This window comes from Glycine soja, chromosome 8 (genome assembly GCF_004193775.1).
Source record: "Glycine soja cultivar W05 chromosome 8, ASM419377v2, whole genome shotgun sequence".
NCBI lineage: Eukaryota > Viridiplantae > Streptophyta > Magnoliopsida > Fabales > Fabaceae > Glycine > Glycine soja.
In genome coordinates this window covers 16,133,782-16,147,878 of record NC_041009.1, presented here as the reverse complement: position 1 = coordinate 16,147,878, position 14,097 = coordinate 16,133,782, and positions in this window count along the sequence as shown.

Sequence of the window (14,097 nt, the reverse complement as noted above, 5' to 3'; positions counted from 1 at the left end):
TAATAAATTTTACAATAAAACATGCGGGTAATATTTCAACAATTATGACGACTGTGTAAAAGAACATCTCCAATGTTTTGGAAAGACAAGCCAATTTAGCTGCCTCGTACATATTGGGTTTGGCTTTAGTGATAATCACATGAGCTAAATGATCGGACAGGTCGAAAAAGTAATCTTACATCTCCATGTTCTTGTGGGGCGTAACAAACGGAGATAATGAAAGAAAGTGGACTCTTAAGAGGAAACAAGAGAACAAGAAGAACTTTCAGGAATGAAAATAATTAATGGAAGAGACTAAATATAAAAACAGACTTATAAAAACATCATCTACTATCTTTTGCCAAAATTTGTCTTCTTTTGCAACAAAGAACACACAAATATAATCACTGCAATTCATCTTTGCATAATGTTTGATTTGACACCAACAATATTTTGGGAAATAATGACTATGGGGATTATACCAAATAAACAAAAGATTGATAATTAGAGTATATTATAAAACCATAAGAACTAAGTGAAAATCCTAGGCCAGAAACAGGTAAGTTGAGTTCAGTTTATATAGTTAATCGTTGAATTAAAAAAAAAAAAGGATAAATATATTCTAAGTGTTATGATTTATGAATGTGACATTATTCCAAAATTACCCTTTGGGCTCGTGAAACACCACATCATCAAATGAAAGCGGGTGAGGGGTTGCTTTGTAAGCTGGTGACAAAATAGGGAGTTGCTACGTGCACCCAGCATTATTGCTGGGACACCCAGCAAACAGTGAAGTGGCAAAATTGCCCTTCAATAATTCTTCTTTCCGAAGAAGTATTTCCGGAAACTTTTCGGAAAAAGCTTTTCCGAAAAGTTTCCGGAAAAAAACATCTTCCGGAAGAAGAATTTGTGAATTTCGGAAGTACCCACAAACCACTTCCGGAAGAACGTCATCCAGAAGTTTCCGGAAGAACCTTCTTCCGGAAGTTAACTTTTTTTTAAAAAAAAATTATTTGATAATATAATTTACTTTTAATGGATAAATTAAATTATAAAATAATTAATATTATTATACATAAATAATTAAATAATTAGTGAACGTATGTAACGAAATAAGAATTTTCATTTTATAATAATAAGTAAAAATAAAATAATATTTAATGCGTATGTAATGACGATTTTGCCCTTGTGTAATTTTCTTTAAATTAACGCGTACACGCTTCTTTCTACTGCGCTTTCGCTTTCTTCGCTTCTTTTTACTGCCTTTCGCTTTCTTTTGTTTTGTTTCTTCCGGTTGCTTGGTGTTCTTTCGGTGGTCCCTTTTGCAGTTTCAATTGGTGGTCCCGTGAAGTATTTAGAGATTCGGTGGTCCCGTGTTCGGTATTTGAAGTTTTGTTAGTGGCTGTTCTTCCTATTTTGTCGGAGGTACGCTTTTATGGGTATTTTTTTTCTTTTCCGGCTAGTTTTTAGAGAAGAAAAACAGTAAAAAAAAGTGTATCCGGAAGAAATTTTAGGCACTGAGGCCTATTCCGGAAGAAGTGTTTCCGGAAAACACTTCCGGAATGGGTAACTTCCGGAAGAAGGTCTTCCGGAAGTTACTGAGGCCCATTCCGGAAGCACTTCTTCCAGAATAGGCCTCAGTAACTTCCGGAACCTCAGTAACTTCCGGAAGAAGGTATTCTGGAAGTTACTGAGTCCCATTCCGGAAGAAGTGCTTCCGGAAGTGTTTTCCGGAAGCACTTCTTTCGGAATAGGCCTCAGTAACTTCCGGAAGACATTCTTCCGGAATGTTTAATTATTAGCATTTTTTTTATTTCTGTTTTATAATTTATATATATATATATATATATATATATATATATATATTTCTGTTAGTTAATAATGGATTATTTGTTTAATTAGGTATAATGGTATATATTGTGGACATTAAAATTTATAACAATAAAATTCATTTAATAATTTTTTTGTTTTATAATGGTATATATATATATATATATATTTCTGTTTTATAATTTTTTTTTATTTTTGTTTTATATATGTTGTGGATTATTGATTTAATTAGGTATAATGGTATAATATTAAATGATTTAGGTAACTTAAATGTATAATGGTACAAAAATGTTTTATTAGTTGTTTATTATAGTGATAAGTTTAGTTTAAGTAAATAATGTAGTTATAAATTTAGAATATATTTGTATTAGTTGTTAGTTAATAAGTAGTCAATTTATCGATGTGGTTATATGATAATTTTAATATAGTCGTGTATGATGCATATGTGCTATTAATATGTTTGTTATTTAAGGTGTAGTAAATTTTTGGATGTGGTTATATGATAATTTGAATGTACTTGTGTATGATGCATATGTCCTTAAGATGGACGAAGATCAATGGAGGTATGACTTTGCGATGTCACAAGAAGTTCATATGGATTATGATTATGATAATCAAGAAGAATGTGGAGTGAATGAACCACATGTCGATTGTTCAAATGCTTTTAATACATCTCAGGTAATCATAGATAATTTGAGTCATTGGTTGAATTAATGGTTTGTATGAAAATTAATATGTTAGGGTTGCGTTGTAGGTATTCGCTACTCGAGATGATGTTTTGCAATGGGCTCGAACAGTTGCCCATGAAAATGAATTTGTTGCAGTGATTATGAGATCTGATACAGAGACCGGTAGCAGAGGAAGAAGTTCATTTGTGTTAATTGGGTGTGAAAGGAGTGATACGTACAAGTGTAGAAATAAAGAATTCATTAGAAAAGACACCGGGAATAGGAAATGTGGTTGTCCCTTCAGGCTTCGTAGGAAACTAGTGCGTGGAGGGGAAGGTTGGATGGTGAAGTTGATCTGTGGGATTCATAATCATGAATTGGCGAAGTCCTTAGTTGGGCATCCATACGCCGGGCGATTGACTAAGGAAGAAAAGAAAATTATTGCTGATATGACAAAGTCGATGGTGAAACCGAAAAACATCTTGCTAACGTTGAAGGAACACAATGCCGACAGTTACACCACGATAAAGCAAATTTACAATGCAAGAAGTGCATATCGTTCTTCAATAAGAGGAGCTGATACTGAAATGCAGCATCTGATGAAGCTTCTCGAACGTGATCAATACATTCATTGGCATAGATTGAAGGATGAAGTTGTGGTGCGTGATCTGTTTTGGTGTCACCCAGATGCAGTAAAGTTATGCAATGCATGTCATCTGGTGTTTTTTATAGACAGTACCTACAAAACAAACAGGTACAGACTCCCACTACTTGACTTTGTTGGAGTGACACCAACGGCGATGACATTCTATGCTGGGTTTGCATATCTAGAGGCTGAGCGTGTTAATAATATTGTATGGGCTTTGGAACGATTTCGAGGCCTATTTTTAAGACACGATCGCCTCCCTCTTGTTATTGTCACTGACAGAGACCTAGCACTGATGAATGCAGTGAAAACTGTGTTTCCCGAGTCTACTAATTTGTTGTGCAGGTTTCATATCGATAAGAATGTGAAGGCGAAGTGCAAATCTTTAATCGGGGAAAAAAATGCGTGGGACTATGTAATGGATAGCTGGGGTACTTTGGTTGATTGTCCGTCCGAATACGAGTTCCATGAGTCACATCAGAAGTTTCAAGTTGCTTGTTCGCCTTGGCCGATGTTCGTTGACTATGTTAACGACACATGAATTATCCCCCACAAAGAAAAATTTATTACAGAATGGACAAATAAGGTCATGCACCTAGGCAACACAACAACAAACAGGTATTAACAACTGATTTTATTTGTTAGTAACGATTAATATTAAATGGTATTTAATTGTTGTATATTTTCATGTTTGTTGTGTATTTTAAATGTAGGGTTGAATCAGCTCATTGGGCTCTCAAAAGAGTACTACAAAATAGCATTGGAGACCTATGTAGTGTTTGGGATGCCATGAACAACATGATCACGCTGCAACACGTCGAAATTAAAGCATCCTTTGAAACCAGTACGCATGTGGTTGGCCATGTATATAAAAAAACCTTATACAAGAGGCTTCTTGGGATGGTTTCGAGGGATGCTTTAAATCAGATTGCTTCTGAGATTGACCGTCTACGTTATCTCGGCAACAATCTCTCTTCTTGTGGTTGTGTGATGAGAAGCACACACGGGCTTCCTTGTGCATGTGAGCTTTCTAGGTATACTGCTAGCAGCATCCCATTGGAGTCAGTCCATCTTTTTTGGAGGAGACTTTGCTTTTCAGACCAAGGGTTATGTGAGACGGAAGTCATCATCAAGGAAGAAATAGAGGTCATATCTAAAAGGTTTGATGAACTTGATGTGGCTGGCAAAGTAAATCTGAAGAGTAAACTTCGAGAAATCGCATACCCTGATCATAACTCTATGTGCCCTCCTCCATCAAAGGTGAACACTAAAGGTGCACCGAAGAAACCGATGAAAAGAAGTCAAACATCCACAAAGCGTGATCCGTCTTACTGGGAGTATGTTGATGCTTTTCATTCTGTTCAAAGCAGCAACTCTCCAGTGAAACGAAGTGCATCATGTTCTCAACTGCGTCAGTCAACAAGGATCATCCCGATGTTGGATCAATTTGCGTCATTCTTTCAAGGTTTCATTCGTGACGTTGTGGATGTGAAAGCGGACGGTAACTGTGGATATCGGTCCATTGCCGCTTTATTAGGTATGGGGGAAGATTCGTGGCGTTAGTGCGTAATGAATTGCTTAAAGAACTTGGCAGGTGGTCGCATGAGTACATGAACCTTTTCGGTGGCACAGAGAGATTTGAACAATTAAAGTTGTCCCTACTTGTTGATGGCTTTTCAAAGGTATGTTTTTAGGTTAATTTTTTTTAATAACAATGTTTAAATTACTTACATGTGTATGTTTGGTTCATTCAGGTTAGTGTGGACAAGTGGATGGATATAACAGACATGGGATATGTGATTGCTTCACGGTATAACGTAATCCTTGTATCGTTGTCCCAACAACAAAACATGACATTTTTCTCTCTTAGAAGTCAACCACCACCTGACTCTTCTGGCCACCGCATCATATGTGTCGGTCACGTGTTTGGAAATCATTTTGTTCAGGTACATTGAATATAGTTAGTGTAACAATTATGCAATGACTTCGCTGGTTCGTTTGGCACGGTCAGCGCATGATATAATGTTTGTTCATGTACAAAAGGTTTATTTGAAAGACCATTGTCTGTTGCCGCCTCCAGCGCTGTTGTGGTCAACCAATTGTTATTCTCAGGCAAAGCAATGGGCAATTCAATATATTAGTAGAATGCAACAATACACAAGCTTGATGTCATTCAAAACACACTATGTAGACCTAAATGAAGACTAAACATACATTGTTTATTTAATTGTATTCATTATGCGATATAATTTGTTGTAACCCGTTACTAACCAATTAATATTATCAACTACTCGTTTGGTTAAGCAAGGAAATTGTTGGTCCAACAAAAATCATTTACGCGTGCAGCATACATCATTGTCATAATTGACAACACATAATGACATGCATGCGTATTACAGTTTGAGCGTGACAACACATTGGCTGACTTCAGTACACATTTTGAAACTAGCAGTCGCTCGACAACACATTGGTTGACTTGACTACACATTAGCGACAACACATTGGCTGACTTGACTACACATTTACGCGTGTCTATTTTTTTGTAAACAAAGTTAAACAAAGGCTCGGTCACAACCATCTATATATATGGCAGACTAGGCTACTAAATCACACATTATCTTGCTTTCAAATAATCTCCCAACTGATACACAAACTATGGCATTTCTAGGAGAAACTAGCAGTCAGACGATTGTCAACTCAAGGTTGGCTTTCATTTATCCAAATGGATCGATTATTCACAATGATACTGGGGTTTACTTCCAAACTTCAACTCCGGTGCCCATTCGAGTACCAAATAGGTGTGATTTTGCAAGCCTAAAAACCAGAATACACAATACCATTCAGCTATCCGACAAACAATTTTTGGATGAAATTCACTACCGGAAGCCATTCACCGATACAGGTAACCAAATTCGCTTTGAGTGTATCAAATTGATAAATGATGACGATGTCAACACAATGTTAATGTGTAATGATCAATTTTCTTGTGTTGGTCCGATTGAGTTATTATGCACCGTTGGAAGAACACCAGATGGAATAATAAACTTACTTGAACGCACTATGCCTCGTATTCATGACGCGATCCTGTATTACAACGACAAATGGAACATGCCACCACAGAACAAATTTGTTGGATGCGCGTTCACAGGAAAAAATCCTAAGAAATTTCAAATTCCTTCAACATGTACCATCGATGAACTGAAGAATTTAATCAAGCAAGTTGCACCTAAAGGGATTCCCCCTCTTGGAATTCACGAATCACAAATGGTAAGACGATTGTTTTTCCGCCAACCAGCTCGGTTTGAGTATTCAGATACGGTTATAAAATATGAAATAAATGTGCTGATCACCAACGAAGAACTGCTGAAGGTGTTAGTACAATCTAACTACTGGAAAAAATATGGACCAATAGAAATTTTAGCTGTCTTTACTAAATATGTTGAAGACGAGGTCAGTGGGACGTCGCTAAACAACTGAATGTGATGTTTAATTTTTTGTTTTTTCGTTGATGTAACCTTTATATGTTTACGGCGTGTTTAATTCCCATAATAAAGTTGAATGCGTTGTTTCAGTGGTCCAAAAAATTAATTGTTAAAAGGGTTCATTTCCTATTTTTTTGGATTTTGAGGCTTTGTTTTGACGTGTTAGTTGATGGAACCGGGGAACGGGACTATTTTTTTTGGGTTCTTTGACGTCCAAACATGAGAAATGGCCGCCCTCCATTGTCTCAGGGCACTGGCACACCCACGCAAAAAAATCCCAAACATGGGTACTTGAACATGGAAAAAGGGTTCATTTCCTATTTTTTTGGATTTTGAGGCTTTGTTTTGACGTGTTAGTTGATGGAACTGGGGAACGGGACTATTTTTTTTGGATTCTTTGACGTCCAAACATGAGAAATGCCCGCCCTCCATTGTCTCAGGGCACTGACACACCCACGCAAAAAAATCCCAAACATGGGTACTTGAACATGGAAAAAGGGTTCATTTCCTATTTTTTTGGATTTTGAGGCTTTGTTTTGACGTGTTAGTTGACGGAACTGGGGAACGAGACTATTTTTTTTGGATTCTTTGACGTCCAAACATGAGAAATGGCCGCCCTCCATTGTCTCAGGGCACTGGCACACCCACGCAAAAAAAAATCCCAAACATGGGTACTTGAACATGAAAAAAAGGTTCATTTATGTAATTCTTACAAACAAAACTCATGATTCTAAAAACTTATGTTTTTTATGTAATTCTTACAAACATGGAAAAAGGGTTCATTTATGTAATTCTTACAAACATGGGTACTTGAACATGGAAAAATGGTTCACTTATGAATTATTAATCATTTTAAAAACTTTTATTTTTTATGTAATTCTTACAAACAAAACTCATGATTCTAGGTTCCCTTTTTTTAAAAATAAATTTAAAACAATCGTAAACTTCGCTTAAGGACCACAAACAATCGGAATAACAAATTATATTATAAAATAATAAACTGTGCAAAACACGTCAACTATATTAAACAAAAACTGTAATAATTACAAATATTCATGTCAACTACAACACAATAAAATAAATACAATGATCAATGGTCCGTGCGGCGTCTCTGACGAGCCCTGACCGTCCCATCAGCACTGGGTCCCCCTCTCGCAATCGTCAGGCAGTCCTGCATAATGTCATATAACTCTGTGCCTGCAGTGACTATCCTAAGGTTGAGCACACACTCCAACCTCTGTGCAATCGCCTCATATCCCTCGTAATCATCCTGTCAAAGTCAGTAAAAACATTTATTATTAAATTCAAAATAAACAACAACTCATAAAACATTAAACGCGCAAATAATCTTACCACATATGGAGGGGGGTCAAATGCCACTGGAACCTGGGGGCTGGGCGGCTGTATGTAGTCCTCAGGGTCTGCAGCTGGTGCATCCCTCTGCTGGTCAGCTGCCTGGGTCGGTGCCATGAAAGGGTGAGATATGCGGAAAAACCACTCAATGTAATTCGCAGATACCTGCCCAGGCACTAGACAAGGCTGACCCGCAGGTAGTAAGTGATCCGCAAACTCCATCCACCTGTCATCTATCTGATCGTGTGACAATCGTGCACTAACAGGCGGCGGAGGGATGCTCTGGATGTAACCGAACTGGCGTACCACCCTCTCCGGTCGAACTGTGACGATCATAGGACCCCATCTGAGCTGACCCTGGAACGATGAAATCTCCTGAAACGCCCTAACACCCCGATGCTCCGTGTACGGCAACCAGGACACATCTGTGACGGTCAAACCATCACAACGTGCCCTGTAGGGTGCTCCTGTGATGCCCTTCATGTGCGCCTTCGACGTCAACCACCGGGAAGCACGTGGGGACGTCTCCTGGTATGTATCGTCAGTCACGCACTGATGCACACTAGGGAAGTGCTCATAGATCCAGCACTACACAATAATTGAGGTTAACATAACATAAAAACATGTTTAAATCATAATCGAACCTAACATATTAATAAACACAAAATTTACCTGAATTAGCGTCAAGTACCCCGCAAGCTGTCGGGTGGTGGTCCTACAAGCCTCATCTAACTGGTCATACATATGAACCAGCGCGGCAACCCCCCAAGCGTAACCACCACTATGAGCGAGGTCCCGGAAAGCGTCAAGGTGGACCACATGCACGTATGTTGCACTCTTATTAGCAAAAAGAGTGCAACCGACAAGGTGCAGCAGATAAGCGCGAGCTGCGACAATCCACCGCCGAGCCTGACATCTGGTCTCATAAATGTCACGAACCCATCCTAATCGTACATATGCTCCACGTGTGAGTGTTGTCTCGGCTCTGGCCTCCTCCTCAGACACTTCCAGCAACTCCGTAAGCAAGAATCTGGCCTCCTCCGTAGAAAGAGCGTGGAAACTGTGCAAGGCGCCAGTGATAGGCAAATGTAGGATGGACGACACATCATCCAATGTGATCGTCAGCTCTCCTACAGGAAGGTGGAAGGTGCTAGTCTCACTGTGCCACCTCTCCACAAATGCGGATATAAGTCCAGGATCGCCAGTAATAACTGAACAATCTATTAGTGGACTTAATCCTGTGGCAGCCACCAGGCCTTCAATCTTAGGCACTGGCCTCCCAATCAGTGTCACCTTCCTCCCATGTGACATTAACTTCAAATCAGGACGTTCCTGATTTGAAGTACAAATTATACAATTATTAAAAAAATTTATCATAAACAAATAAATAAACAATGACAAATAATTAACAAATTAAAATACATGTCCACTCCACACGGCATGTGCAACATGCTCGGCAAATGATGTGAGCACTGACGGGTCTCGTGGACCACCAGGGAATCCCTCTACAGCATCATCACCATCTGACCCCTCACCACTATCAGCACCCTGTGCATCCACACGCATCTCAGGTGCCTCCGTAGGCTGCTCAGGGACATCATCAGTCATGTTAGCGACGTCCTCAGCCATATCACGTCCCTCCGCAGTCACCTAATGAACGCGTAGCCTACGGGCTGAGGCAGTAGGCCTACGCCTCTCAGGAACATCAGCAGCATCCTCATCAGCAGGTCTATCTCTGCCTACAACTCTACCTATCGCACGACCTAAACCTCGTATTCTGACCATGATCTGCAAATCATGTCGAACACGTATTTTTTTCGGTCAAAATATACACAATTTTCTTTATAAAAAAACAACTTTATTTATAAACAAATAAGACTAACTTAAATCAAATTATTTTAAAACATACACAACATAATTTTTTTAAAAAAATTAAACTTCATTTATAAAAAAAACACTACTAATGTAAAAAAAATTTATTAATAAACATCCACAACTTAATTTTAAAAACAAAATTAAACAACTTCATTAAAAAAAACACAACTAAATTATTTAGTAAACATCCACAAGTTAATTTTTTTTTAAAAAATAAACAACTTCATTTATAAAAAAACACAACTAATATAAAAATAATTCATTACTAAACATCCACAACTTAATTTTAAAAAAAAAAAATTAAACAACATCATTTATAAAAAAAATACAACTAATGTAAAAAAAATTAATTAGTAAACATCCAACTCTTAATTTTAAAAAAAAATAAGAAACTTTATTACTTAAAAAAACACAACTAAATTACTTAGTAAACATCCACAAGTTAATTTTTTTTTAAAAAAATTAAACAACTTCATTTATAAAAAAAAACACAACTAATATAAAAATAATTCATTACTAAATATCCACAACTTAATTTTTTTTAAAAAATTAAACAACTAATGTAAAAAAAATTATTTAGTTTACATCCACAATTTTTTTAGAAAATAAAATACTTCATTTATAATAAAAAAAACTAATTAATTAAAAAAAATAGTATTTTTATAAAACTTCCAAAACACAGAACTTTAATTATAAAAATAGACGACTTCATTTTTAAAGAAAAAACACTAATTTAAAAAAAATCAACAATAAACAAAAACAAACACAACCATTTTTATAAAAAAAAATAATTTACAAATTAATATTTAATAAAAATACACAATGTAAATTATAAAAAAAAACATGACATAAAAAATCCAAACCTGATTTTTCATAAAATCTATAAAACAAAATAATCAACAGAAATATAATAATTCATTTAAAAAAAACAAAAATAATTTTTGTTTAAAAAAAAAAAGAAAAAAAACCACTTTCCGGAAGAAGTGTTCTTCCAGAATAATTCCGGAAGAACACTTCTTCCGGAAATCCCAAACGTTTCCGGAAGAACCTTTCTTCCGGAATGTTTCCGGAAGAAGGGTTCTTCCGGAAAACGTTTGGTTTCTTCCGGAAGAACACTTCTTCCGGAAAGTTTCCGGAAAATGTTCTTCCGGAAGTTCCGGAAGAACCCATAACGGGTGTTCCGGAAGCCTCGCCGTCAGCCCCCTTTCCCCATTTTTTTCAGCACCTCCTGCTCTCGTCTTCTACCCTATGGTTCTGCTAACCTAAGGTTCTTTTAACCTAGCCTAATGCTACAACTACACAGTGCATAATAAAACCAAATGGAAGGTTAACGAAACTTACCTCGAACGGTAATGGCGTCCAGGCGAAAGAAGCAGCAGCTGGGCTCGCGGTGGCTTGTGGTGGAAGAGAATGCTCCCGGAAGAGGAAAGAAAAGAAACAAAAGCAGAAGCAGAAAGTGAATCCGGGAGAAAAGAGGAAGTGTTTTAAAAATTTTTAATGAAGGGCAAACTTGACCTTTCAATAAATTGTTGGGTGCACCAGCAATAATGCTGGGTGCACCTAGCATATCCCGACAAAATATCCTGAACGAGAGGCCCAAGTTTTTCTTACAATTTTTAATTTTAGTTTTTCAAATATCCAAAATAACAATGTAAACCTTTTCAATCATCGGCAATAAAAGAACCAGAGGGTCCATAAAATTAAATGAATGATATGTATAGTAATCATTCGGTGATATGGACCCAAAAACAAATGTCTTAAAAGGATGGGCAAGAATTGCTTTTGATTGGGGGATTTTTTTGCTACATCTAATATTTTTTCCAATACACCTACTAATAAAAGAAAAAAATTAAAGATATACTTACAAATTCATGCCTTATTTATAAGTTTAGGTAATAAATTTGAAAACAATTGATTTTAATCTAATGTATTTTTTTTATATATATGAATTTTTATTATATGTAAACTTATATTTAAATTTTATATATGTAAAAAAAATATTATTAAATCAAAATTAATTGTTACAAAATTTATTATGTAAATTTATATGTGTATTAAATATATATTAAAAAATTTAGTAATGTTAATTATTTTTTAACATAATTGGTCTATTAATTTAGCTGGTTAGAATATTGTGCTAATTCATATGATTCGATTGTCAATCCATATAAATTTATACGAATTATATATTGACATAAAAAAAAAGTAAAAAAGAATAAAATTAATTTTTTTTAAATATGTTCCTTGTTGTTCGGGTAATTAGCCCATACTCAACTTTAGAAAATCTCTCTTTGTCATAGTTATAAATTATTTAGTTATATATAACATATATCTTTTTGCTTGAGAGAATCTTGTTTAGTTTGAGTTAATCATTATTAATGATAAAAATATTCTTTTAAGTATTTAAAAAATAATAATTTGAACGGAGAAAACAAAAGAAAATATTATACACGTAATGAATATGAAGGATTTGACATGTGACACTAATTTTGACAGATTTATGTTACAAAATGTGGAAAAATAGTTAAAAATGGGAATGCTCATTTTTTTTTTTACATGATATACTTGTATCCAGAACATGCATAACAGTAAGACTAGAGCGGAGATATACTTCTATCCATAAATGTGAATGTAAAGAATAAATAATTGGATTATTTATTTATTTATTTATTTTGACAGATGAATTCTTCATTCTTCTAAGTCTATATACACAATTTTTCTTTAAGGATAAAGTGTTATAGGAAGATAAATTATGCGTATGATTCATCATTCATCGGAAATCTTATAGATAACATATCATACATAATTTAATATCATATATGTTGGCCCACAAAGTAAAAAGTATCAGACAATTTATGCAACTATAAATTAAAGTTTTACCTGTCCAAATTTGATGAAAGGAATTTTCTCTCAGAAAACATAGAACAAATCTTTATAAATATAAAAATAATCATTCAACTTCAATTTCAAACATTGAATTATTTATAAATATAAAAACAATCATTTCCATTGCTTTTCTTATTTCCTATTACAATAGAAAAAAGGAAAATCAAATAATACTGTATTGATCATCTTTATTTTTTTATGCATTATTCATCTTTATTTTGCATTTACTTCTTAAGTTTTCAATCAATGCAAATCAACGACACAATCCATATATTGAATTAATTAATCTTTCATCACAACAATATTAAAAACGGCTAACAAAATATCCGATGGTTTGTGAGCTTAATTCAATTTAACCGATTGGAGGTTACAAAAGAACTTAAAGTTTTTGTCAACTATAAAAGTATTGTGGTCTTGATTTATATAGTTTTATATGGATAAATATGAAGAAACATGAGGAAGCAAAATATATACGCACAAAATATGTCGCACAAAAGAAAAATGACACAAATACATAAAAAACCAGTCTTTAATTAAAATTTACCTGAAAAATAATTAGAACCACATCTTTAATTTAAATCAAACACAGTCAAACTGTTAACAATAGTTCTTTCTCTGATCCATCGCTAAGCAGCAATGAATTTGCAGCAAATTTATTTAATCACAATTCTCTCGCTAATTAGTGAGGGATTTGCTAGGAAACCTTTCTCTATCTATTTTTTCCTTTTAAGTTGCGATTTTCTGGTAGTGGTTGAAGCTCATACTTAATGCTTTGATCGGGACAAACTTATTCCTTGCAAAGGGACATCAGGATAGTTTGAAGAATGTACGTCAAAAGCTATTTTCCTATAAACATATATTTTCTTTAGTTTGTGTAGCTTTGTTCAAAAAATGGCACATGCAATGATACAAAGCCAAATGACTTGTGTAAAAGAAGAACAATGAAGTCTCTAACTTTTGGCTGTTTCTTCATTCATTTTTAAGCAACAAAAAGACGCAAACATAGGGATCTTTGTTTGAGAGCGAAAGACCAAGTTGGCGTCAGTTGTGGTTCATTTTGTGCACTACTTTCTTTGAATCCACAGAATTAGGGGATTTCGGTTCAGTGGCTTGCATCCATCTAAAGAAATTGCTTATTGTACCGTTAACTTATACTACAAGTTCTTTGAATTGGTCTTTGGCACTCAGTGCATCTCATGTTCATATTATAGAAGTTGACTTGGAAAAGCTTATATCTTTAAGAGTTTTTTTTAGTAATGATATATAAATATTTCATTATTTTAAATAAGTTTAAGTGTTCATTTGATTTCTATAATTTTATTATTTATATTTTTAGTTCTTATAGTTTGAAAGTGATTTTTTAGTTTTTATAATTTAT